Source organism: Rhinoderma darwinii, chromosome 3 (assembly GCF_050947455.1).
Source record: "Rhinoderma darwinii isolate aRhiDar2 chromosome 3, aRhiDar2.hap1, whole genome shotgun sequence".
NCBI lineage: Eukaryota > Metazoa > Chordata > Amphibia > Anura > Rhinodermatidae > Rhinoderma > Rhinoderma darwinii.
In genome coordinates, this window is record NC_134689.1 from 310,869,828 (window position 1) to 310,895,822 (window position 25,995).

General features: G+C 41.1%; 1 protein-coding gene across 3 annotated transcripts in view; it reads left to right on the forward strand.

The window, feature by feature from the left end:
* The window catches only part of SV2B (synaptic vesicle glycoprotein 2B), a 120,142-nt gene that overhangs the window by 16,516 nt on the left and 77,631 nt on the right, over positions 1 to 25,995 (forward strand). Inside the window, exon 2 of one of the 3 annotated variants that reach the window (XM_075858216.1) lies at positions 6,758 to 6,895. The exons of 1 other annotated variant lie outside the window; for it this stretch is intronic. The gene's annotated coding sequence lies outside the window, so the exon portion shown is untranslated. Of the gene's footprint in view, positions 1 to 6,757; positions 6,896 to 11,604; positions 11,844 to 25,995 lie in introns of those variants that run through there. One more of the 3 variants, XM_075858214.1, reaches the window with a different exon arrangement.

Below are 25,995 nucleotides of genomic sequence, written 5' to 3' on the forward strand. Positions count from 1 at the left end.
ATAGTCCAGACAGTAGGAACGGCACAGATGGAACCTTGGCGGCATGTGATGCAAAACGTGGCAGATGATACCAGATATGGTGTAAGTCAGCAGGCGTAGTAGACGGCACAAGACGACTCCAACACTAGAGATGGCACAGGAACAAATACAGCACGGGAAACAGGATACAGGTAGCTGGGCACAGGAACACAGGGAACAGGATACGGCTAAGGGACCATTTGTAAGACTAACAGAGGAATACAAACAACGCTCAGGCAAGGAGTGACGGGGCAGGGCACTTTTTATAGTCCAGGGTGATCTATGAGTAATTAGTTAATTCTTAACAGGTGTGCACGCTGGCCCTTTAAGGCTGGGAATGAGCTCATGCTCGCACCCAAGTGGTCACTGCAGGACAGGACGGCCACATGTGTTGGCATCTTCGGGGGGGAAGACGTTGGCAGGATGAAAGAGGTCTGCGGTCTGCGACCATGGCCATTACAACTACATTACTATAACAATTCCTATAATAATACTACATTACTATAACAACACTACATTACTATAACAATACCACATTACTATAACAATACTACATTACTATAATAATACTACATTACTATAGTAATACTACCTTACTATAATACTGCTACATTACTATAATAATACTACATTACTATAACAATACTACATTACTATAATAATACTACCTTACTATAATACTACTACATTACTATAATAATACTACCTTACTATATTACTACTTTGGGTTGTCCCCATTGAATACAATGGATAGGTAACACCCACAACAAATAGTAAATGTTGCAATTTTTATAGCGGAAAAACTGAGATTCTGCAGTAAAAATCGGACCTCAGAAAAAAAAGGTTATACTTGCCTGTCCTCTATACTTCCCACATTCAGGCCAGCCTCCTGGGATGACTTTTCATCCCATGTGACTGCTGCAGCCAATTACAGGCTGCATCAGTCACATGGGATGAAACGTCATCCCAGGAGTCTTGGCTGCACAGACAACAGATGGATGCGTCGCCATGACTACGGAGCCCGGGGTAAGTATAGGCACTTTTTTTTTTTAAAACCGCTGTTTTCCGCAGTGGACATTTCATCCATAAAACTGCACCACGATTTGATTCCGTTTTTCGGCCATAACCAGAGTGGATACACGGTGTACTTTTAGCAGCGTATCCATCCTGTGTTAACATGGCCGTAGGGTTCAGTTACATATAGTGCAAAAACATGCCACAAATTCCACAACAGTAATTTTGCAGTAAATTCTGCAGTGGAATTACTGATGCTGCTTTTGTGGCATTTTCATATTGGTGTCACAGATTCTGGAATTTCACACTGCATTGAAGTCTATAATGAAATTCTGCATCCAAAATCCGAAACACACACAGAAAATGCTGTGGAAAATGTTTTCCGCTGCAAAACAATTACGCAAGGAAATGAAACCATGTATTTTGTTTTTACCCATAAGAATAGATGGTGTAAATTTCCGCAGCAGATTTTTCTGTTACGAAAATTACACCACGTGTGACTGCACCCTAAGTATGCTTGAGAAAGGTCTAGTTGAACTGAAAGGTTGCATTGGTGGGAGAATAAATTTCCCTGTTTTCCTGGATGTGCTGCCTTGTTTCTTGTATGTGGATCTTACCCAAGGGACTTTGGATCAAGTCTCACTGAGGCTTGCACCCGGTATTTTTATTATCTTTTTCTCTGGTGCTGTGATGCGGTGCATTCTCTGTGATTCTATTAGTAGTTGCATACATAAATAAGTCTACACCATACTTATTCAGCATTAAACCCACTGGAGTGGCAACTGGTGGTGATCAAAAGATTCCTGTAGTTGTTCCAAAGTGACAATCTCTCTACTTCTAAATATAAGAACAAAACACACTATATGGACAAAAGTATTGGGACACCGACAGGAGCTTTTATGACATCCCATTCTAAATTCATAGGCATTGATATGGAGTTGTTTTCCCCCTTTGCAGCTAAAACAGCTTGCACTCTTCTGGGAAGGCTTTCTACAAGACTTTGAAGTATGACTGTGGGAATGTGAGCCCATTCATCCAGAAGAGCATTTGTGACGTCAGACACTGATGTTGGATGAAAGGACCTGTCTCGTAATTTCCATTCTACTTCATCCCAAAGGTGTTCGATGGGGTTGAGGTCAGGGCTCTGTGTGGGCCAGTCATGTTCTTTCAACCACATCTCACCCAACCATGACTTTATGGACCTTGCTTTGTGCACTGGAGCACAGAACAGAAAAGGACAGCACCCCAAACTATTCCCACAAAGTTGGAAGCATACAATTGTCGAAAAAAATCTTGGTATGCTGAAGCATTAAGATTTCTCTTTACTTAAACTAAAGGGCATAGGCTAACCCCTAAAAAACAACCCCATAGCATTATCCATCAAACTTTACAGTTGGCACAATGCAGTCAGGCAGGTAACACAGATTTCGATGAAATCCGTGTCAAATCCCAAGTGTATCAGCAGAGCCTAAATGTCCTTGCTCATTCATATCATCATTAGACTTGCAAGAGAGGCTTGGAGGTTTATAGTTCTCAAAGTTCCTGTATAAAAAATTAATTGTGTCTTATTGCCACTTTCTATGTTAGACCCTATTTGCCCCAAGCAGTTTTCTCTTAAGGAGGGGGTAAGTACGAAGTCATGAATATAAAGAAAAACTGTTTTCTGTCAGCAGCAAATATCACTGACTTTATTTAAGCTGTCTTCTCCTGTAAGAAAATCTGTGCAGGTAATGGGCACATTTGTGGATGAACTGCTTCCAGACACTGTAAAATGACCACTGGGTTTGAGAAAATCCATTTAGACAGTAAGTGTAAGTGATCAGATAGTGGAATATCTTCTTCAAATTGCTGCATGTCAGGAGGAAGCATCTGTCAGTTATGATATTATTTTTCAAGGGGGATACAGTTTGAAGACGAGACCAGTGAATCCTCAGAGACATTTTTACATTGTTTGCTGCACAAGTTGTTATATGTAATATTTCATAATTGTCACTGTGCGGTTGTCACTCATTCTCTGTGACTACCCCAGGATCTTATACTGAACAATCTGTGACCATAAGTAACTACAGGGCTTGAGTAATTCTTATAGGTCTCTTTTACACAGCAGTATTTTGGTCAGTATTTTGCATCAGTATTTGTAAGTCAAAACCAGGAGTGGGTCCAAAACACGTAAGAGGTGCCAATCTTTCCATTATACTTCTGTGAAGGCTCCATTCCTACATTTGGCTTACAAATTCTGATGAAAAATACTGACCAAAATACTGAGGCCAGGAAGCTGGAATTCCACTTCAGCTCTGTAAAATATATTTTCTTTATAAAAGATTGAAAGACCCACTGATTATGAATTATAACCACAACTGCCCTTCTGAGCACAGAAGTGATGCCATTAAAGACGCTCTGTCACCACATTATAAGTGCCCTATGTCCTACATAATGTGATCGACCCTGTAATGTAGATAACAACAGTGGTTTTTATTTAGAAAATTGATCAGTTTTGACCAAGCTATGACCTATTTTAAATTTATGCTAATGACTGTCTTAATGCCCAACTAGGCGTTTTTTAGCTTTTCACCAAGTGGGAATTGTAAAGAGAAGTGTATGACGCTGACCAATCAGCGTCATACACGTCTCTCCATTCATGTACTCAGCACATCGTGATCTTGCCAGATCACGATGTGCTGTCACTTACTCACACATTAACTTTACTGAAGTGTCTTGCGAGTGAATAGGCATCGCTTCCAGCCAGGACGCGATGTCTATTCACCATCCCGACACTTCGCTAACGTTTGTGTGTCACTTACTCACACAGCACATCGAGATTACGCTGTGCTGTCATTTACTCGCGAGATCACGCTTGCTGTCATTAAGTCCACACAAACTTTACCGAAGTGTCGGTATTGTGAATAGACATTGTGTCTTGGCTGGAAGCGATGTCTATTCACTCTCAAGACACTTCAGTAAAGTTAATATGTGAGGAATTGACAGCACATCGTGATCTCGCAAGACCACTATGTGCTGAGTACATGAATGGAGAGAAGTGTATGACGCTGATTGGTCAGCGTCATACACTTCTCTTTACAACGCCCACTTGGTCAAAAGCTAAAAAACGCCCAGTTCGGCATTAGGAAAGTCATTAGCATAAATCTAAAATAGGTCATAACTTGGTCAAAATTTATCGTTTTTCTAAATAAAAGCAACTGCTGTTATCTACATTACAGCGCCAATCACATTATGTAGGAGATAGGGCACTTATAATGTGGTGACAGAGCCTCTTTAATTTCAATATGGTAGGTAAAGAGCCCATAGGAGTTTGCTTTGCTGCACACAGGGAAACAAAGAGAGACTTGCAGTTATTTGCATGCAGCTGGTGATTGGTGCTTCAGATCATGTTGTGACTATCTGCTGTGATAGAGGCAGAAAGTACTGCTTTATCCAGTCTCTATAGTTAGAGCTGTTGATTTGGCTAACGGTAAATTAAAAAGTACAATTTTATTAACTTGATATTCTTTGCTGTTCTTTCTCATTCAGTATTTCTTTTTCTTTCATTTCTTTTAAGATGCCCATGATTTTACTTAGAATATAACCATTAATGAGACTTACTCATCATGATTGTTCTGGATGATAGCAAAGTTATAATAATAGTAAATTGAAATTGTTTGACTCTTTAGTGAAATTCATTGGATATGTTTTTAAATTTTGATTGTCCGTTGATTGTAATTTTCTTGTGTTTGGCAATCTAATAGTTCATAAACAAGAATTTAATGTGAAGTCACATTAAACATTCTGATAGTGTAAATGTAGATTATCAAAGTGTAGTTCAGATGACCAAAAGTGTATAAAATTGTCTGTACAATCTATGTTCACATAAAGTTTTTTTGGCCTACATTCCAGCATATACACTGGAAAAGCTCCCGACATCAATGGCGGATTATAATATGGGCGGTTCTGGCGTCCGCCCGGGGTCCGAGGCTCCCAGGGGGCCCATCGCCGCCCGAACCGCACACACCGCAAAACTATGCCGCGCTGCCGCGCTGCCGCGCTGCCGCGCTGCCGCGCTGCCGTGCTGCCGCGCTGCCGTGCTGTCCCGCTTCCAACTGAATCTGCGTCCGCAGGACGCAGATTCAGTTGGGTTGAATGCTGGAGCCTCGCTCCAGTATTCACTCTGCCGTGAGCGGCTCGGTGCAGGCAGGCGCGATGTAGTGACGTCATCGCGCCTGTCTGCATGGAGTCACTCACAGCACAGTGCAGAGGAGGAGAAGCATCCCCCACCGTCGTGGGAACCGGGATAGGTAAGTAATTATGTTTTTTTTATTTATTAGGTACGTACATATGGAGGCATTATACTGTGTCACAGCTATGGGGACATTATACTGTGTTGCAGCTATGGGGGCATTATACTGTGTTGCAGCTATGGGGGCATTATACTGTGTTGCAGCTATGGAGGCATTATACTGTGTTGCAGCTATGGAGGCATTATAGTGTGTTGCAGCTATGGGGGCATTATACTGTGTTGCAGCTATGGGGGCATTATACTGTGTTGCAGCTATGGGGGCATTATACTGTGTCGCAGCTATGGAGGCATTATACTGTGTCACAACTATGGGGCATTATACTGTGTCACAGCTATGAGGGCATTATACTGTGTTGCAGCTATGGAGGCATTATACTGTGTTGTAGCTATGGAGGCATTATACTGTGTTGCAGCTATGGAGGCATTATACTGTGTTGCAGCTATGGGGGCATTATACTGTGTTGCAGCTATGGAGGCATTATACTGTGTCACAGCTATGGGGGCATTATACTGTATGGTGCAGCTATGGAGGCATTATACTGTGTAGCAGCTATTGGGGCATTATACTGTGTCGCAGCTAAGGGGACATTATACTGTGTAGCAGCTATGGAGGCATTATACTGTGTCACAGCTATGGAGGCAATATACTGTGTCGCAGCTATGGAGGCATTATACTGTGTCGCAGCTATGGAGGCATTATACTGTGTTGCAACTATGGAGGCATTATACTGTGTCGCAGCTATGGGGACATTATACTGTGTAGCAGCTATAGAGGCATTATACTGTGTTGCAGCTATGGAGGCATTATACTGTGTTGCAGCTATGGAGGCATTATACTGTGTTGCAGCTATGGAGGCATTATACTGTGTTGCAGCTATGGAGGCATTATACTGTCTAGCAGCTATGGGGGCATTATACTGTGTCGCAGCTATGGGGACATTATACTGTGTTGCAGCTATGGAGGCATTATACTGTGTCGCAGCTATGGAGGCATTATACTGTGTAGCAGCTATGGGGGCATTATACTGTGTCACAGCTATGGGGACATTATACTGTGTTGCAGCTATGGAGGCATTATACTGTGTTGCAGCTATGGAGGCATTATACTGTGTTGCAGCTATGGAGGCATTATACTGTGTTGCAGCTATGGAGGCATTATACTGTGTCGCAGCTATGGGGGCATTATACTGTGTCACAGCTATGGAGGCAATATACTGTGTCGTAGCTATGGAGGCAATATACTGTGTTGCAGCTATGGAGGCATTATACTGTGTCGCAGCTGTGGGGACATTATACTGTGTCGCAGCTATGGGGACATTATACTGTGTCGCAGCTATGGAGGCATTATACTGTGTAGGGTCAGCTAAGTGTTTGGTGCTATTATATTTAGGGGCACAGTGTGTGGCACCATGATAATATTATCTTTGTTTATAGGTGTGGAAATGTTGGAAAAGTGAGGAGCCAAAGACATCTGAGTGGCAAATCTGCAGAAATGGGTCATGGCCGGGAAAAGTCGTCATGAAGTCTGGACTGGATGGAGAAGAAAAGAGGAAAAAAACTACGTCGTCACCTGTGAGTCACTAGGTTTATAGACAATCTGTCATCTCTACTGACATGTTTATTATAGGAAATCCTTGTATTTCACAAAGTCTTTGTGCAGTCCAGGACTGATAGACAAATAAGTGTTACTATTCCCCTTGTCAGGAGAATGTGTCCCTACACGGTGCGATACTGTCAGCGATGGTTGGAGACTGTCAGTATGTGGGGACACAGCCTTTTGACAAGGGGAGTAGTAACACCCATTTGTGAATGTATGGACAAAAAGGAAGTGTTAACAATAGTTACAGGGCGGCGGTGGAGAAGGGGGGCCCAAGTTTGGATAACAGCCCAGGGCCTATGGTCTACTTAATCCGCCACTGCCCGACATATACATTTAACGCAGACTGTGACAGATTCCTAACAATGGAATCTGTAGCCCATAGGCTATTGTGACATCTGTTTAATGGATACGTAATACAAAGCTACTAAAAATGAATGTATACATTTAATGAATGCCTGTGACGTATGCCATACAATGACATATGACACCCAAAGGCTCCCATTATAAAAAATGTTTTACTGTGCAGTATACCTTTTTTCGGGATCCCGTTGGATGGAATAGCGTAGCCTACTATGCTATTCCATACCTCAAAAAAGTATCCTGACGTATCCCAGCCCGACGGAAGCCAAAAAAGTACACTCTTTTGGCCTCCATCGAGCTAATGGAGCCCTATGGACATGTTTAGCGTGTACATTGTGAGCTTTCCTGGCGTAAACGTAGGGCCGGAACGTGATGTGAACAGAGCCTAAATGAAATTGTTTCATTTATGAGGTTGTGAATAAATTATACATTCGTCTTAATGGTGTAAGCAGTTTGATTGCACACGTTATAATATACATATCGTATATTAAAAGTCTTGCTACTCTGACTTGCTCTGAACATCAGTGGTAGAATAGAAGCCAGGAATACAGTCCCCAGATCAGTCATATGCATGCCAATGTTGACCCAGCTCTATGTAAGAGCTCCATCCCCACATTTATTCTTTTTACACAACCACTTTAAATGAACACTCCACCCTTTAGCAGGTGGTGCATGGCTTCTCTCTTTGGTGTTCTTTTAATCCCTGAGGCCCTGCACTAGACATGACACCGTGAATAAGGATTGTCTTGAGTATGTATGCCTTTCAACTGAAATGATCTTGCACTGAACAAATGAATATTATATTGATTGTTTTCAGAATAATCATTATATACAGTATATGGCTTTTAAATGGAGAAATGAGAATGTTGTTGTACAAATGTCTGTTAGATGACCTTCGTGTGGTTGAATGGAACAGCAAAGTCGGATTCAGTATCCAGTCCCATAATTGATTACAATGACCATAAAAGCTTTCATCCATTAATTATACAGCACCTCTTCATTGATCATATTCGTATTGCCTCATTGATCCTATTACCGCTATTTGCCTAATGATTATACAAACATAGCCCCAATATTACCTGAAGCAATGCTTCACTTCCTTACTATGCCTGTATGTATGTTTTACACAAAAATTCACAATAGTTTCTTTTTGTCATGGACATTTGTTTTTGCCTTTTGGATTTAGAATTATTTTATTTATTATCTCTTCGGTTCTATTTTTACTGCCATTCTTATTCTGCTTTAATCTCAGAACATAAATTGCAACTTTCTATTTCTATACACTGCTCATTCACTTGCTAAACAATAACTTTATTTTAGATAATACTACTGTTTCCCCATTCCCCATTGGCAATGCTAAGCAGTTTCTTTTTTTTAATTATGGCTTGTTATTTAGTTCTCATATTTCAGCTTTTTTTGCAAATGCTATAGGTCCTGGAAAAAAAATTGAATGTAAAAAAAGTTCACGCACACACACATTATATATATATATATATATATATATATATATATATATATATATATATAAAATCCAAAAATGGCAACAGCACTCTGCGAGCACTAATCCCATCTAAACACTATAAATAAATAAATATGCATTGCTGCTAAATCTACTTACAATAGTGAGGTTCTCAGCGCACATTTTGATAAAAATTGTGTGAGCCGATCTTCCATGACAGGACAACTTCTATTAAGGTGGGTCCCTACGCTGCTCATACCCCCAGAACTGGGACTAAGCCTACATATACCTGGGGATGGTAGGAACCAGCATGAGGGCTTATTCAGACGAACGGGATATACGTCCATGCAACGCGCGTGATTTTCACGCGCGTCGCACGGACCTATATTAGTCTATGGGGCCGTGCAGACAGTTGCGTGATCAATGGGTGCCTGAAAATCACTTCCGTGGGATCAGTGTGATTCGTGCAACAGCTGTCAAACTATGAATGTAAACAGAAAAGCACCACTCCAAACGGAGTGTCATAATGGTGGCGGCTGCGTGAAAATCACGCAGCCGCGCATCATACGGGGCTGACACATGGAGCTGTTAAGTGCCTTTTGCGCACGCAAAACGCCACATTTTTTGCGTGCGCAAAACGCACACGCTCGTGTGAATCCGGCCTGAAACTAATATATATATCACAAGTATTAGCGACCTAGTGGCAAATGGCCATTAACAGTGTTTTTTATAGAGGAAAATAAAGGGACATGGAAGACACAAATCCCACTTTGCCAGAGGCAATAATTGCACACAGTTTAGTGCTTTATTTTGCCACAGTGAAACAGAAATTATTATTTCATGCATGATCGATGACAGCCTGGTTTGCAATGGTAGTGCAATCAGTGGCTTTGATGTTAATATGTATAATGGTAATGTGAAGGGTTAATAGATGTACAAAGTGAATACGTTAAATATTTATGGCTTAATTTGAGAAATGACATATGCTGTCTTTGAAAATTGGTCCAAGACTTTATATACAAGGCTGTCTAACTTCTCCATGGACATCTATGGGGTCTACTAGACCCCCATATGCCTTCAGTTTAAAGTTGTTTTTTTCAGTTTTATGTTAATAATACTAAATCACTTTATAAATGAAAAGTTAAACAGAGTGTCATAATGATGGCGGCTGCGCGAAAATCAAGCAGCCGTACGCTGCTGACACACGGTGCTGTTATGTACCTTTTGGCGCGCAAAACGTAGTGAGTGATTCACTGATTCCACGTAGTCGTTGGTGTATAACACAGATTTTATTTCAGATGCAGATAAAAAAAATAATAATAAAAGAATGTGCTGCAATGCGTTTCGATCTCAGTGCGAAACGCGTTGCAGCAGTCTTTTATTATTATTTTTTTTTTATCTGCATCTGAAATAAAATCTGTGTTATGCACCAACGACTACGTGGAATCAGTGAATCACTCACGGCTGAGCGCCCGTTCCAAGGAGCATCTTTTTTCAAAAATTTCTTCATATCAAAGACATTGCTCTGCTGTGTGCATGAGGCCTTAAAGAGGCTCTGTCACCACATTATAAGTGGCCTATCTTGTACATAATGTGATCGGTGCTGTAATGTAGATTACAGCAGTTTTTTTTATTTAGAAAAACGTTCGTTTTTGACGTAATTATGACCTATTTTAGCTTTATGCTAATGAGTTTCTTAATGGACAACTGGGCGTGTTTTACTTTTTGACCAAGTGGGCGTTGTGGAGAGAAGTGTATGACGCTGACCAATCAGTGACCAATCAGCGTCATACACTTCTCTCTATTCATTTACACAGCACATAGCGATATTATTACATCACTATGTGCAGCCACATAAACACACTATAACGTTACTCAAGTGTCCTGACAGTGAATATACATCCCCTCCAGCCAGGACGTGATGTCCATTCAGAATCCTGACACTTCTCTAGCGTCTGTGTGAGATTTACAGCAAGGCAAGCGTAATCTCGTTTTAAATGACAGGTTACATCGTAATCTCACGAGATTACGCTTGCCTTGCTGTAAATCTCACAGAAACGCTACATACACTTCTCTGTACAACGCCCACTTGGTCATGTAGTAAAACACGCCCAGTTGTCCATTAAGAAACTCATTAGCATAAAGCTAAAATAGGCCATAACTCCGTCAAAAATGATTGTTTTTCTAAATAAAAAACACTGTTGTGATCTACATTACAGCGCCGATCATATTATGTACAAGATAGGCCACTTATAATGTGGTGACAGAGCCTCTTTAAAGAAAGAGGCTGACTATTGTCCAGTCTGATTTTCACAGGATCCGGGATAGTCTTTAGTAATTAATTAAGTTGGAGATTTTACTATTGTATCCCTTAGATAAGCCTTCTATCAGTGCACCTTATCAACAATCCTGCTTGAAATGACATGAACAAACACATCCATTACACGCAACATATGATGCATTTATGATTATGGAAAGTCCGACCACCACCTTATATCTATGACACACTTTAATTTTCTTGACACAGATGATAACAAGAATATATTGGTTCAGAAGACTTTTATCTTCACCATCAGCTGGTGATTTTATTAAATTTTGCTGCAATGGTTCATTATCCTAAAGCCTGAGATCACTACCTGACTATACGTATCATGTACAACAACATACATTTAGAATAAAATGTTCTGTATCTGTATTGTTAATTTTCATATAACCTTCCATGTTCTGCTCAGTGTGTTGTACATTATCAGTTCTCCCTTTAACTTAAAAGTCATCACATCTGTCATGTTAGCAATCCTCCTCCCCCTCCCTCCATCTGCTCCTCCAGTCCCTGCCTCCCCTGAGCCTCAGTGCTTGTTTTATGTGTGTGTATGTGTGTGTGCTATACAGGCTGATGGACTCTTCCATTCCTCCTTCCCGGTGATGCCTGGATATACTATTACACTGGGATGATCGGCTTGGTTCTCAAGAGCTGTACACTTAATCTTATGCTTGTGATTTGCCCGGGGCACGGCAGCCTCTGAAGGACCTCTCTCAATGGCACCTGAACAATAAAAAGGTGGATTTCCCAGAACTGTGGATTTCATTATTCCTTAGATCCGGTAGGAATCCCATCCGCTCTTTATCTTATTTTTTTCTCTATATCTATTCATTCAGGTAATTGTTCTAAATATGTTTGGCCTGGCTCAATAAGCATCCTGGGCAGTGCCAGGTAGTTTAGTGATTTGTTTGTCAATTATATATAGATAATAGATTGTACTTCTAGGAGGTGTGATTAATAAGAGGGGTATTTTATTAGAGGTATTTGATCTTGTCAGTAATGTTTTATGTATTACTGTACTTAAATCTTAATAAAACCCAGCATGCCATGCATATGGTATGTATCATCATATGGGCACAGCAATTTCAAGTTAATGCCAATATGGGAAACAGATATGTTAATATGAGAATATTGTTTTCAAAATGTTGTAGTTTTAAAATTAGGTCAGTAGTATAAAATATTAATAACAATTCTCAGTTGTAATGTGTGGGATGCTGGAACTATGTCTCGATGAAGACACAAACCGGATTCTCTTCTTAGCTCTTGGGCGTTTGGGGGCAAAATAGTATACAGTATATATATATATATATATATTTAATGATAGCTGTAAGACGAGTTTTTATCAATCCATTATGTCCAGCTCCATTCAATAATTATATATATACTCCGCCTGCTTTGGTAAGTAATCCTCCCTCTAATGTACTAGAAACTACAATATCCAAGTCACACAATAGACTATAGATTGTATCTTGCTCAGTATATTAGTATTACCTGGCATTTGCTTATCTCAGAGATGCTGCCGGGTCATAATCTGATATCGAAATGCTGTCTGGCTGTGTATGCCGAATGGACCTATTAGAATCACTTTTTTTTTAATTCGGAATCAATTTTAACGCCTTTCGTCACAGGTTAGACTGAAATTCTCTATTGATCTACCAGTAGTTTCGTGCATGACAAATATCACATTATAGTTCTTATTTTTATTATAAGGCAACTAGAAATCGGTATATCCGCAGTAATACTGTAAGTATTATCAGCACTATTTTACCTATTTGCTCTCTAGGTGACATGATAAGATATAGAACTTTTACATGTATCTCAGTGTTTATAATAAGACCAAAAGCAATACTATTATGTATAAACAGTCATTTGCATAGTAAGAGAATAGCAGCGATGTTACAATCTACTACGTATGGAATACCTTAGTATGAAGGATGTGTTTACTTCATCTCTTTGACCCTTTCTGATTGAGATCTTATATTAGTTCTCGCGTGTGTTACTCTTTGAATATATCCATATTACAATGTAATAAAAGTTTGACCATTATAACATAGATTAACATAGTAATATCCATTGCGCCAGTTGTATATTAAATAACATTGCTAGTTAGTGATGTTATGGCAAGATTATATAAGAGTGGGGGGGGGGGGGGATATTTCTGTTATATAATTTCTACATCATTTTGCATTGTGGCGCCTCCAAAAATGACTGTAACGTATTGTTAGAATGTTATTTATCACTCCATATTTTTTCCACAAATTAGCCAGGAGGGAATACTGCATGTCAGGTCTATAGTTTCTTATATGTATCGCATTCTCTTGAAGTAAATAACTGGTGTAGCTTTTCCAAACTGTCAAGATTGTGGATAAGGGGTGCAATACATGATAAATATTGCTCATGTTATTTTTTACATTTTCTGATATACTGGCTTAATTTTTCGATCACAAATAAATTGATACATTTGGCATCCAACAGCTATAGATCTAGGAAATGTTTGCTCTTCCATGTATCAGCCATCTCTGCATCCTATTGCAAGAATTTTCATGAATATCTAATGTACCAAATATATAACAAGACTCATAGGAACCATCACACTGAAGGATTGAAGCCTAAAAGGGAAACAAATCAACCCAACTATGAGGGTCAAATGGAGATTTTAAACATCATATTTCACAAAGATAGCACGATTTATAGGTTCAGTACATACATAATAACCCTATATCATGGGGCTTACTGTTTAATGATTTTTCAATGGTGCAATGTAATTTTATTTATTTTTTTGCTATGTTTTAGTTGTATAATACATATCACAGGGCCAACTTTGGTTTGATGACCAGTGGAGGATCCTTTTGGTAATGTTAGTGGTCAGTTTAACACTGGAGCCTCAGTATAAAAATAATTAAAATCTACATACTTTGCTTTATTCTTTTCTACTTTTTAGGGGGCTGTGTGGCGCTACCCACAAGGGGCTGTGTGGTGCTACCTACAAGGGGTTTAATCCTTTTAGCTAGATTAAATAAAAGTTTTATCTTATTTTATTTCCACAAATTTATTTGATAGCCGGGAAAGCTGGGTATTTTGTGTGCTCCTGCACAGTTGTCCTTTTTTGTAGGTAGTGCCACACAGCCCACATCCCCCTTGTAGATAGCAACCCCCCCTTCCAGTATTGATAGCACCACTGTAGCTCCCTGAAGGAGCGGAATCCCCGTGTGGCCGGGGATTCCGCTCCTGGAGCGCTCCTGGATGTCTCTGTCCATATATGAACAGTGACATCAGGGGAAACTCCTGAAGCGGAATCCCCGTCCACAGCGTTGCCGGCGCTGTTACCGGGGATTCCACTCCAGGAGAAGCTCCTGTCTTCTGTGTCCATGACGTCATTGGCTTCTCCTGGAGTGGAATCCCCGGTCACAGCCGGGGATTCCGCTTCAGGAGTTTCCCCTGATGTCACTGTCCATATATGGACAGAGACATCAAGGAGCACTCCAGGAGCGGAATCCCCGGCCACATGGAGATTCCGCTCCTTCAGGGAGCTACAGTGGCGCTAGTAGATAGCAGAGCAGGAAGATATCTCCCTGCTCTGCTATAGTGCCGTCACTACTGCTATAGCTGCCGCAGCGGCTGCTATTGGCGCCACCGCCCTCATGCCCGGTGTCGCTGCTACAGCGGTAGAAACGGCCACTAAGTGAAGAAGCACCCGGGCGGAAAGGCGACTGCCTAAGGCCGGCCCTGGGTGCAGTTAGCGAGTGGCACCTGACCCGCTGGTAGTTGCAACGGCGCGGGGATACACACACCCGCTGGCGCCCCTATTGCAGTGTGGTCGCCCCTCTTGCACTGGTCGAACGTATCTAAGGCCGGCCATGCGTGTATACTTAAAGGGGTTTCCCATGAAGGACATTTATGACATATCCACAGGATATGTCATAAATGTCAGATAGATGCGGGTCCCACCTCTAGGACCCGCACCTATCTCTAGAACGGGGCCCCCTAAACCCTGTTCTAGCTTTTGGTTCTAACACTCCCGGCCACTTCCTGACTTTGTAGTCGGGACATGGTCGGGAGTTACGTAACTCCTATACTAGTGAAAGGCAGTTACGGAAGCAGCTTAACATGCGAGCTACGCTGTTTCCATAATCACCATTCAGTTCTATGGGACTTACGGAAACAGCGTAGCTCAGTGAGTTACGCAGTTTGCGTAACTCCCGACCATAAAGTCAGGAAGTGGCCGGGAGACAGCATTAGCACCAAAAGCTAGAACAGGGTTTAGGGGGCCCCGTTCTAGAGATAGGTGCGGGTCCTAGAGGTGGGACCCGCATCTATCTGACATTTATGACATATCCTGTGGATATGTCAAATGTCCTTCATGGAAAAACCCCTTTAAGGATAGACCAGGGACAGACTGACGATTTGGGCATTCAAGTAGTACCTGCTGGCTCATGGCCAGGTGGGTCCAACAGTCCCTCAGTGAGGTGCGGGGCTTGAAAGAAATTCAAGACATAGATGCTACTCATACACTATGGGGGGAATTTTTTATATGTTCTACGTCCGTTCTCTGTCGTAAAAAAGTTTCAAATTACTAAAAGATCGCAATCTGCACGAAAAAAAAAAAAAGATTTATGTTGCATTTGTGCTGCTTAAGACACGCTCATAGCTGGAGTAGAATTGACTTTCTGGTGCATAGGCGGCCAGAGATTTACCACATTTATAAAGAGGCTAGAGCCTCTTAATAAATGAGGTGCATCTAAGGCTTCGTTCACATATGAGTTCTGGCATCCGTTCTAGCGGATCAATTGAAATAAAAAAAAACCTGACAGACTGACTGATGCCAGACTGAATGCAATGGAAGGTAAAATATGGGCCTGTTCACATCACCGTTCGCTTTCCGTTGAGGGGTTCCGTCGGAGGTTTCCGACGTGAAACCCCGCAACGGAGAGTCAAACGGAAACCACAGCTTCTGTTTGCATCACTATTGATATCAATGGTGACGGAAACACTGCTAATTGTTTCTGATTGTCACCGTTCCGGCAGGTATCCGTTTTTTCCACTGAATCAATAGCGCAGTCAACTCCGCTATTGATTCAGTCGTTAAAACGGAAACCTGTCGGAATGGTGATGAACAGAAACCATTAGCAATGTTTCCGTCACCATTGATATCAATGGTGACGGAAACGGAAGCGGTGGTTTCAGTTTGACCTTCCATTGCAGGGTTCACCCGATGGAAACCTCAGCCGAAACCCCGGAGCAGAAAGCAAACACTGATGTGAACAGACTCTAACTGAGCACAACTGATGCAAATTAAAACCCATTGAAAACAATGTTTTTTTTTTACGTAAACGTTAACTTCCGTTCTTGTGTTCCTCTGACGGATACGCTAGAACGGAAGCCACAACGCAGATGTGAACGCAGCCTAACTGCAGCGCTATTTTAATTAAGACTGGCGTTTGGGGACGCCAGTGTTAATAATTTCCCCCAATGTATTTACTTGACCCAATGGTATCATGACTATGGTGAGTATAAAGGGGTTTAGGACTTTTATTTCCTCTCACAGTAATATTTATAATGTTTTGCATGGTCAGAATCAAAGAGGGTCTTCTAAACTGTTGGGCATGTAAAAATGCATGCCGTGCGCAAATCCAGTCAAGTCAGCTCAACATCCTCCAGAAGTGTTTTAAAACAAATTCCCACTTACACAACTTATATAGAACTTTCTATATTGACTAAAATATTTTTTTCATTTGATATAATACAATTTTATTATATAGAAGTGAGACACTTAAAAAAACATGAAAGTAATCCTATTTCATGGGGAAGTACTAATTAAGATATTGTATAAGTACTACAAATGGCATGTGAAATATGGTGCAGTAATATATATAGTACTGCAGGGTTCAGCAACCTGTGGCATCGGTGATACAGACGGCACATGGGGCATGATTCGCTGGCACACTTCCTCCACCAGGTGTCCAGCGCCATTGTGTGCTTGGCGGCGCTGGACACAGGCAGAGAGAGTGCGGAGCTTCATTATGCGCTTGGCAGCGCTTCATTGTGTTTGTCGCTGCTGAACTCCCTGATCAGCGCCGCAAGTGCAGAGTTCTGTAACTCTATGTATAAGAAAAAGCTAGCAAAAGTTGTCAGCTCTCTCTACTATTTGCACCCCCCCAATCTAGTGTTCAGTAGCCGTCGTCTCTTCTATGTGCACCCCCCAGCTGGTGTTCATTAGTTGCTTTCTCACCTGCGTGCAGCGCCCCCAGGCTGGTGTTCAGTAGCCGCCTTCTCTCATATGTGCACCCCATCTCGCCCAGGTGATGTTCAGTAGCGTCGTATGCACCACTAATGGATCATCTTTGCAAAGAAAGTCAGGAACAAGGGTTACACTGAAATGTAAAGTTAATTAACAGATGAATTGATTTATGTCACATACGTGGTCCTATATGACCTGCATGCTTGCGTGGCACACTGAGCAGTTCTTTATTTATTTATTTTTATCGGTACGCTATACAAAATATGTTGCCTACCCCTGTAGTACTGTATGGGTGAAAATTATAATTTGCTTTTGAAAAATCATTTAATCTTACATCTGCTATTAAAGATGTGACTTTAACTCTCACTGATGGATGTTTCAAATTATATTATATTATGCAACAACTGTGAAAAATGCAGGGTTAGACTACAGATGAGGATGCTAATTAAAACTATAAAATGCCCAAGAATAGATTATAATGTATAATCAGTTTTTTTCTGCAGAATTAAGACAGAATGTCTTCCAGCCGGCATACACTATTATCTCCTGTATGTATACCAGCATAACTAATCCATTCATATTAAAGTCCCATGGCAGGGTACAAAAGGTAATTTGGCAATAATGGCATTTCCAGAAGGGCTACCGTGCCTCAGAGAATCTCTGAGTTGATTTTGGTGCCTCAACTTTTAGTGCTTCTACAATATTAAAAGGAGAACAAATTGATACAAAGTGAAGTATGATCATTATAATTATTAACAAGATTGTCTCATCATGACAACCCCTTTTTAGATTGAACTTGGCATCAGAAACATTTGCCGATTAGATGTTATCACCAGGGGAAGCTGCGGAGGACCATACAAGAGAAGTGTCATATAGTATGCCGGTCAGTCAGATGAATGGCCAACCATGTACATGTACGGTTCGTCAAAGCGGAACCACTCTTTGTTAATGGCTTTCTGCTTTGGCTACTATTTTGGAATCGTGAGCGGGGTACCTCCATGTCTTTCATATGCTTAATTTTTCTTCATGACACAACGCTCTTAAACAAAAAATAAGTATATGCATAACAATTTATTTCTATTACTATCAACATCTAAATCCTCAATAAAAAAAAATCACATAATTAGTTGAATTTATGTAATCTATAAACAGTAAAGATGTTTCCAGTAGTTGTAGTAAAACTCCACCTGTTGAATTGATTTTTTAGGCACTATAATATAGCAATCGCAACCTTACGTTATTAGCACCGCCTATTTTAGTGCTTTCTATTACCAGTCTGGCACTGATTGTCATTCCACTAACCAGGTAGTTAGGAAGAACAGGGGTTGCCTTATCTGAGAAATCTTTTCTGCCATTGCAGGTCCTCCTCAGACATTATTATCATGGGGACTGGGCATTACTCTGATCTGCTCCAGTGCCGTGGACCATGCTAGCCACCGTTTTTAGCTTTAGTTCATTCATAGAGGATCCCAAGCAAGGGAATCCCTTTGTTAGTTACACATACATATGTCGGGAACATGACAAAGGATTATCTTTTTCCAACTATGGGAGGAACTCTTTTTTTTTAACATGACTGTGGGAACTTGCGAACTGATACTTGTATAGGGTGAAGGAAATGAAGGTGTTATTCCATTTGGTCAACCCCTCCTCAGATCAAAGCGGACCTAGCAATCTGCTTATCACCGGAGGTTTGGCTGCAGAAAGCCCTGGTGGACAGCTGATATTACTGCCGAATGATTCAGGCTGCCACATAGCAATATATTACATAGTGTTGATTGGAATTAATAGTTGTAATACAGTTGTAATACATGGTTGTGCCAAGTCCGTCAGGGCAGTACTCAGTTCCAGCTAGAAGAGGGGCATCCCAAATGTGGGACTAATGTCTATGACGATCATTTTCCCCACTAAGACATATGGAAAGCGGTTGTCCTGTTAGGCAATCCCTTTAGCATTTAGCTGATATTTTTCCCAGTGTAGAAGAAAAAGTGTCATGGAAGTAGCCACTGGCTGCTACAATGTAGAAACCATTTTGTAACACTTTAATTTTCTTAAATCACTCTGCATCATTTGCTGTATTCATTTCCAATATTGAACTTGTTTCATTAAATTATTCCAAAACTCACTGTTAGTCTTTGTGTAATCAGTAATAGTATCATGGTATCAGTAATTTCCTTGAAACTGCTTTGTTAACACTTTTCTGAAATGAGATTTCTGCCAATACAGCACATTTATGTAAGATTATAGACTGGCGTGGCATTGCATTTGACTAAGAGCAATCGATTCCCTAAACACTGACATCATAATGCAGCTCTGTTATCCTGAATTATTCATCCTGGCTAAGCCAAATAGGTTATACTCCTCTTGTGGTTGTACAAGTGCAACTAGGTCAGGTGAAGAGAACATTCATATAACAGGGCTCCTTCTAGATAGATCTTATTAAGTATATTAAACTGGTTTCTCTCTTTAGGTAATTTCAGTAATTATCAAATTAACAATAAATACATTTAAATGCAATTCCCGAGTTTTAGGGAAACCGTTGCGCACAGAAATCAAAAGGGATGACTGTGCAGTAAACTCTACAGCTTGTCCTTGTGCAGAGGAGATTCTGATGGATGGATACCCTGGGAAACACGGTAATTTACTAAAAATATTTCAGCACAATTGGGAGGGGGCTATATAGAGTGTTCTAATGTGAAATACAAAAATAATGCACATTTTTTTCTGAATTGCGTAAGGCACACATAATCAAAAAATATCTTACAGACATATTTTTGTAATATGATTCCCAGATCTTTTTGTACTTGAAAAAAAATCACAAAAATACTATTATGAACATGTCGTAACGCACGAAATTCCTTGAGAAAATGTCACTCGTCACTCGTGTTATCTTGTTATATAAAACGGTAATCTTTTTCTAATTCTGATATGTGGCACTGTGCCATTTATACACGTTTGCTACAATGACATACAGTATTTAATTTTATTATATTTTAAAAATAAGTAAAAATGTAAATGTTTGATGTTACATGTTAAGGCCATAAAAACCAATGGAAATAGTCTGTTCTCAGATGATATTTGGAAGCAGAAAAAAAACCTGATGGCAGTCAGTTTATTTTGGACCTCCAAAAAAACGTGTTCCTAAGTTAATCGTCTCTTTTGCTTATAAAATGAGGTCTAATTCAGTTGACACAGGTCTCACACTGAAGGGCTGCGAGTATCTGGCCAGTACCGTCACTTGGGCTACCCCAGGGATGCTCCAGTGACGTAGTACCCCAGAGAGAGATAGCAGCTGTAAAGGTCCTGCAGTCACGTCACTGGGGCTTTACAACACATACGTTTAACGGAGACTTGTAATGGATGCCATACAGAGGCATGCATCACCTATAGATCCACATGTTAAAAAACATATACTGCATGATCCGGCGGGATGGAAAAGCCTAGTCTACTATGCATAAAACAAGGCCTCCTATAGCCACATCAATTAATTTTTTTTTAAAGTTATGGCTGATAAAAGGCAGAGGGACAAAAACAAAAAAACTGAACCTGGCCTTCACAAGAGGATACCCCCAGCACAGCACTACTTTAAGAGCTGAGCCCGGGGAAGCCCTTGACTTCCCAGTCAATATATGGACAGTGATGCCAGGGCTTTCAACTATGTAGTCCCCGGGCAGAGCATCGGAAGTTCTCTTTTCGGGGACTCATGTTTTGGAAAAGCTCTTGACGTCACTGTCCATGTATGGCCATATAGCCGATGCTTTTGCTGAGGATTCTGGAATCTCAAAGCCTCTATATGTCACTGTCCATATATGTACAGTAACACTCTGGCCGGGGATTCTGCTCCTAAAGGGTGCACCAATGGCGCTATTTATAGGGGGGTATAGCGCTATATACAGGGTGGGGTGTGTGCGGCCCTTTATACAGGGGGGGTGGTGCTATCTACTAGGGGTGTGGTGCTATCTAGAGGGGGGTGTGGCATTATAATCTTCAGGGGGTATGGGGCTATTTTCAGAAGGGTGTGGCAGTATCTACATTGGCATTGTGGCACTATATGGGCAATCTACAGGAGGTACTGTGTTAAGCACTATCTACATGGGCACTGGCACTATGTGGGCACTGTCCTTTTATATGTGGGCACTATGGCACTTTATACAGTGGGCACTGTGGCACTATGTGGACACTGTGGCACTAGCTATGTGGGCACTGGCACTATCTACAGACGTCACTGTGGCACTATTTACAGCGACATTGCAGCACTATCTACAATGGCACTGTGGTGTTTTTTTGGGGTTGGGACAAAAAAAACACCTTGCAAATTAAATCCATCAGTTTATTTAATGGCCATGAAAAATGCAGGGCAAATGGATGGCAAATGGCCAATAAAAATGGTCAGACGGACTTGATCAGTTTTTAATGGCCATTTTTTTCACGGTCGTGTGAATATGGACTTACTCTATAATATTTCTCTTATTTTATACCAACTACTACTAACAGATCACTTCATGGTTAAACTATCTTCCTCGACTCTGTCCACATGTAACATTCAATATGCCAAATGTCTCTAATCTTACAAGACATTAATCTCCTTCAGTTCAGGGGGAAATTTAAGGGCATGCTCAAACATGGTGGAAATTGTCCGCTGCGGATTTAGAATCTGCATATGTGATGGTTCATCCAGATGAAGCGGATTTGGCAGCGGACTTGCCGCACGTTTTAGCCTTTGCATTGCAAAGACTAAAATCTGCAATGAAAATCTTCTGCTTCTCCACAACAGACTAAGCATGCTGTGGAATGTAAATTCTGCACCGCACGCTATTTTCTGCAGCGTTGTTTTCTACAACATCTGCACTAAGTAAACTAAAAAAACTATGGAAACCAAAACAAGAATTGTCTTCTGCAGATTTCTAATGCGGCCTGTGCGCAGTGTAATTCCGCTGAACAACCGCCGTGTCTGAACATGCCCTATGAAATATTTACTCATTGCTGTCACATTTTATACAGCTGTAGTATTCAAATGAATATTTCTTAGGTATATCTTTTTTTAACATTCTTTTCAAATAGTATGATATTAAAGTCAGGCATCACAATAGGTAGTCCTACACTTGTATATTAGGGAATTAGATAAGTAGTAATCTCCCAAGGCTTCATTTATTCGTCTGACCTTTCTGTCAGGGGAACCCATGAACGGAATCCAAACTGAAACAAATGGAAATCATAGGTTTCCGTTTGCATCACCGTTGATTTCAATGGTGACGGATCCATTACAAATAGTTTCCATTTTTCACCGTTGTGTAAGAGCTCCGTTGTTTTGACGGAATCAAAAGCGCAGTCGACTACGGCATTGATTCAGTCAGAACAACGGAACCCTTACACAACGGTGAAAAACGGAAACCATTTGCAGTGAATCCATCACCATTGAAATCAATGGTGATGCAAACGGAAACCTATGGTTTCCGTTTGTTTCAGTTTGGATTCTGTTCATGGGTTCCCCTTACGGAAAGGTCCGACAGAACCCATGAACGGAGTCCTGATGCAGATGTGAACGAAGCCTAACAAATACTTATTATCTGTATTGTTCCCATTTCAAGCTGAAATATTCCAAGAATAAAGCAAGCAAAACCACCAAGTTCTAAATTCCCTGTCTCCTCCCTGCTAGTAAATCTGTGTAGAAGCCAGTTGTTCAAGGCTTTTTAATAAATCAATGTTTTATTTAATTTTGAACAACTTTTTTTTTTTTCTTTATGAAACATTGTTTTTAACTTTTTGAGATACAGCTTCTCTGTATCCTGTATACATATAAACTGTATCTTGCGGCATGACCAAATCCATCAGGTCAGTAGGATTGATGGCTTCGCTGAGCGCCTGACACGCAGGATACAGTTATTATCTATCATCGATTACATCTAAGTTCATGAACTCAGATGTGATCAATAATATGTGGATTCTGCGTGTCAGAGAAACGCAGAACCATCGTTCGCCGATACAGTCAGTTGCGCTGACTGGACAGATTCGGCTTTTACCATAAAACACCGCTTCTATATATACAGGATACATATAAGCCAGGGGTCTCAAAATCAGCTGGGTAAATGGGCAGCACATAGAAAAATGTGAAGTTGACGGACCGCATTACTTTCAAATTTGATACAATACAAAATTATTGTTAATCAATTAATTATTTGAACTACTACAACAATACTACATTGATATAATAATACTACATTACTATAATAATACTACATTACTATAAGGCTATGTTCACACGGAGTATTTTGCAGGAGGAATATCTGCCTCAAAATTCCGTTTGGAAGTTTGAGGCAGATTTTCCTCTCCCTGCACGCCGATTTTTGCGCCGTTTTTCACCCGCGAACACCGCGAAATACGCTTTCTCTGCCTCCCATTGAAGTCAATGTTAGGTCACAGGGGTAGACGCCCGAAGATCGGGCATGTCGCTTCTTTTTCCCGCGAGGCAGTTTTACTGCTCGCGGGAAAAAGACGCCCACGCCTCCCATTGAAATCAATGGGAGGCATTTTAGGGCCGTTTTTGCCAAGTTTTGCGACGCGGTTTCCGCGTCAAAAAACTCGGCAAAATACTCCGTGTGAACTTAGCCTAATAATGCCACTAGGTTTAATCTTGCTGGAAATGTGCAAGTTTACTCCATGTGCTTATTTTAACAATACAGTTTTCCAGTTTAAGTGTCGCTAAAAGTAGTCTGGCTGCTCAGTTGGCAGCGTTTGGCAGACACAAGAATATGAAGATTGGGCAGCCCCTTTTTAGATAATGCCACAGTGCTCTCTGTAGATAATGCCACAGTTCCCTCTGTAGATAATGCTACAGTGCCCTCTGTAAATAATATCACAGTGCCCTCTGTAAATAATGCCACAGTGCCCTCTGTAGATAATGCTACAGTGCCCTCTGTAGATACTGCCACCCACCCATAGATAATGCCACAGTGCCCTCTGTAGATAATGCCACACTCCCCTAGATAATGCCACAGTGCCCTCTGTAGTTAATGCCACACCTCCCTACATCCTCCTGGGCCAGAATGGGATGTCAGTGGCAACCCCAGAGCCGGAGTCCCAGTGCAGAGCAGAACACTAGTATAGGCTCTGATCCGGAACTCTGGGGAAGCCCCTGACATCACCGTCCATGTATGGACAGTGATGTCAGGGGCAACCCCAGAGTTCTGGAGTCCCGGGCAGAGTGCTACTAGCACTCTGCCTGGGACTCCATCTCTGCTCCTGACATCACTGTGCATTGATGATACATTGATTTATTAAAAAAATTATAATTGCCTTCAAAATATAACCAATTTTTTTTCTATGTCGAGGATTGAGATCTGTGCAGAAAATTTCCAGAATGACTGAACGGTGTTGCAGATTTTCTAATGACTTAAAGAGGCTCTGTCACCAGATTTTGCAACCCCTATCTGCTAGATTACAGTAACGTTTTTATTTTTAAAAAACGAGCATTTTTGGCCAAGTTATGACCATTTTTGTATTTATGCAAATGAGGCTTGCAAAAGTCCAAGTGGGCGTGTTTAAAGTAAAAGTCCAACTGGGCGTGTATTATGTGCATACATCGGGGCGTTTTTACTACTTTTACTAGCTGGGCGTTCTGACGAGAAGTATCATCCACTTCTCTTCAGAACGCCCAGCTTCTGGCAGTGCAGACACACAGCGTGTTCTCGAGAGATCACGCTGTGACGTCACTCACTTCCTGCCCCAGGTCCTGCATCGTGTCGGCCACATCGGCACCAGAGGCTACAGTTGATTCTGCAGCAGCATCAGCGTTTGCAGGTAAGTAGCTACATCGACTTACCTGCAAACGCTGATGCTGCTGCAGAATCAACTGTAGCCTCTGGTGCCGATGTGTCCTCGCTCGTCCGACACGATGCAGGACCTGGGGCAGGAAGTGAGTGACGTCACAGCGTGATCTCTCGAGAACACGCTGTGTGTCTGCACTGCCAGAAGCTGGGCGTTCTGAAGAGAAGTGGATGATACTTCTCGTCAGAACGGCCAGCTAGTAAAAGTAGTAAACACGCCCCGATGTAACACACATAATACACGCCCAGTTGGACTTTTACTTTAAACACGCCCACTTGGACTTTTGCAAGTCTCATTTGCATAAATACAAAAATGGTCATAAGTTGGCCAAAAATGCTCGTTTTTTAAAAATAAAAACGTTACTGTAATCTACATTGCAGCGCCTATCTGCTGCAATAGCAGATAGGGGTTGCAAAATCTGGTGACAGAGCCTCTTTAAATAGAAGGCAGATTGTTAATTTTGAACGTGTAAACGAGGCTTTAGGCTGCGATTGTAAGGATGTGATGTGTAATCATCTGTTCAGTTAAGATGAAAAAGTGTTCACTTCACAAACACTTCCTCTTGTAGCTTACAGCAAAAGAAAACAGTAAAACTGTGTCATTTAGAAGATATAACTGCCTTTGAAATCATGCAGAAAATGGCCGCACAAGGTATTTGGGGTGTCATCAGAAAATAAAGAGTGAGTCATCAATTTTAGGGAAGGTTCATTATGAATAAGAACAGGCATTCAGCTTTTGTTCTACGCGGCATCTGGCGCCAGCGCTGTGCTCTGTTCATTAATATTTTAAAGAATAAATATTTTTCTCTTTCTTGCTGATGCTTCGTCCATTAAAGAGCAAGGTGAAGTATTTATGAACTTCTGCTCCGTATAAA